The sequence below is a fragment of the Hordeum vulgare genome, chromosome 1H, assembly GCF_904849725.1.
Source record: "Hordeum vulgare subsp. vulgare chromosome 1H, MorexV3_pseudomolecules_assembly, whole genome shotgun sequence".
NCBI lineage: Eukaryota > Viridiplantae > Streptophyta > Magnoliopsida > Poales > Poaceae > Hordeum > Hordeum vulgare.
Window position 1 is genome coordinate 504,709,514 of NC_058518.1, and position 2,931 is coordinate 504,712,444.

A 2,931-nucleotide genomic window follows, 5' to 3' on the forward strand; every position below is an offset into this window, starting at 1 on the left:
TTTAAATTATGTATAACTACATGATATCACGTGTGTTGTGACGGGAATATGTTGGAATATATTTTGATAAGTTTTGGTTGTATGAAATATTTGGATTAAAATTATACATATATATTACTAAATATACATACATATTATATATTGTATTGGATTAATGTACAGTGGAAAAAATTATTGAATATAGGTAGTATAATAGAAAATTTATGCATGTTGGGTCGGACTTTGACGAGGTGACATGTGTGTTAGACACATTGTATAGGATACGGTTGTTAGTTTAAACCGATTCTATCTCTTCTCTCTATCTCCCTTATCTCATGTAACCTCTTGATAGATCTTGCCTTGTACTCCAAGATATTTGTGATATAAATACATTGCGGTCCGAGACAAAGGGTTCTACGCTTCATCACATGGTCATCAGAGCCCTTCCTCTCGACGCCTAGCTACCGAGAAGAGAAATCGCTCCATTGATCGCAGAGAGAGTCGACGATGACAGGCCCCGCGCTCCTCACCATTGCATCCACCCAAATCACATCCGCCGCGCCCTCATCCTCCTCCAACACCTCGCTCTCTCTCGGTCCACCTCCATCAGAGAAGCTCACCAGGACGAACTTCCTTCTGTGGAAGGCCGTCGTGCTACCCCAGATCAAGGGAGCACAGATGGAACACTTCCTCGACGACGCAAGCCCGGCGCCTCCCGCCACCATCTCCATCACCAAAGATGGGAAGGAAGAGCAGGTCTTCAACTACGCCAGATCAATCTGGTATGCACAGCAACAGCAGGTACAAGGATACCTCATGGGATCTCTCTCTCGAGAAGTTCTCGCGTAAGTGGCAATGCTTCAGACGCCGGCCGAGGTATGGACTTCTATCCATGCCATGTTTGTTGCACAAACACAAGCCCAAAAGATCAACACCAAGATGGCCCTCACCAATCTGCAAAAAAGGTAATCTAACCATGGCAGAATATCTTGGAAAGATCAAAACCCTCATCGATGAAGTTGCCTGCGCCGGTGCACCGCTCGGAGATGCTGAGATCATCTCTCATGTCATCGCCGGCCTCGACATCGACTACAATCCCGTGATCTCCGCCTTGGCCGCGCGGGTCGAACCGGTCACGGTCCAGGAGCTCTACAGCCAGCTTCTGAGCTTCGACGCCCGGCTCAGCATGCTGCAAGGATCCAATCTACGTCAATCTTCTGTCAACGCCGCCTCCCGCGGACGTGGCCGTGGGCGTGGACAGCAAGGGCGCGGACGCGGAAGCGGCGGTGGAGGACGCGCCGGACACCAGGGCCAGACTCGTCCTGGTGGTGGTGGTGACCGCGGCGGCGTTGATCGCGGCGGTGGCTACACCAACGGCTACAACGGCGGCGGCTACAACAACAATCACCGACCAAGGTGCCAACTTTGCAAGAAATCGGGCCACAAAGTCATTGACTGCTGACACCGGTATGATGAGGACTACACGCTCGAAACACGGCAAGCTGCTGCCGCCACACGGGAACATGGTGGAGCCGATGGTGACACGGTTTGGTACGCCGACTCCGGCGCCACAGATCACGTCACAAATGAGCTAGAGAAGCTAGCTCTCCGGGAGAGGTACCACGGCAACGATCAGATTCACACCGCAAGTGGTGGAGGTATGGATATTCTTCACATTGGGCAATCCTCTATTAATTCCCCTAGCCTCAAACGTGACCTTGTTCTTAAAGATGTTCTCCACGTTCCACAAGCCGATAAGAATCTAGCTTCCATGTCACGTTTGACATCCGACAACAATATTTTCTTTGAAACTCATCCCACCTATTTTTTTCATTAAGGATCGGGCAACGAGGGAACTCATCCATCGCGGTAGATGCATTGAAGGACTATACCCCATCACATCAAGAGTCTTTAATCGACGGCGTCGTCGCCAAGTTTAGTCCACCACCAAGCCGTCACTAGCTAGATGGCACCAGAGATTAGGGCATCCTTCCTCAACTATAGTTAAGCAAGTAGTCAATAAAGGCAATCTTGCATTGTTAAATAGTTCCAATACAGAGTCTGTTTGTGAAGCTTGTCAATGTGCCAAGAGTCACCAACTTCCCTATCCTTTGTCGAATAGTGTGTCTCATGCTCCTTTAGAGCTTATTTTCAGTGATGTATGGGGTCATGCAAGAGATTCTTTTGGTAGAAAGAAATATTATGTCAGTTTCATCGATGATTATAGCAAATTCACATGGATCTATTTGCTCAAAAACAAATTTGAAGTTTTCTCTGTCTTCCAAGAATTCCAAACACTTGTGAAGAGACAATTTGATAAAAAGATACTTGCAGTCCAAGGTGACTGGGGAGGAGAGTATGAAAAACTTAACTCCTTCTTTCGTAGCATTGGGATTGTTCATCATGTCTCTTGTCCCCATGCTCATCAACAAAATGGCTCGGCCGAACGGAAACACCGTCATATTGTTGAAGTTGGCTTATCCCTTCTAGCCCACGCATCCATGCCACTCAAATATTGGGATGAGGCCTTTATCACAGCCACATACCTTATAAATCGTTTGCCCAGTCGAGTCATTGGCAACACCACTCCATTGGAACGTTTGTTTCATCAAAAACCAGACTACAGTTCTCTCAAAATCTTTGGGTGTGCATGTTACCCAAATCTTCGTCCCTATAACCATCATAAACTAGAGTTTCGATCCACACAATGTGTGTTCCTTGGTTATAGTAATCTCCACAAAGGCTACAAGTGTCTCCACATCTCATCCGGTCGTATTTATATTTCCCGTGATGTTGTCTTTGATGAAACAATGTTTCCCTTTGCCAAACTCCACCCCAATGCGGGAGCTCTTTTGCGTGCTGAATTCTCCCTCCTTTTCGAGCCTATTCCATCTTCCAGTCACGGGGGTGAATTAATTAGGACTAATCATGTGGAAAATATCTTTGAATCTG

At 47.1% G+C, this 2,931-nt stretch overlaps 1 non-coding gene across 1 annotated transcript; it reads left to right on the forward strand.

Moving 5' to 3' along the window:
• The first annotated feature begins 1,015 nt into the window (after nt 1–1,015).
• Nucleotides 1,016–1,154, forward strand: LOC123423618. The gene has a single exon (XR_006621231.1). It is a non-coding gene; the product is annotated as a small nucleolar RNA Z247 (small nucleolar RNA).
• The last annotated feature ends 1,777 nt before the right edge of the window (nt 1,155–2,931 follow it).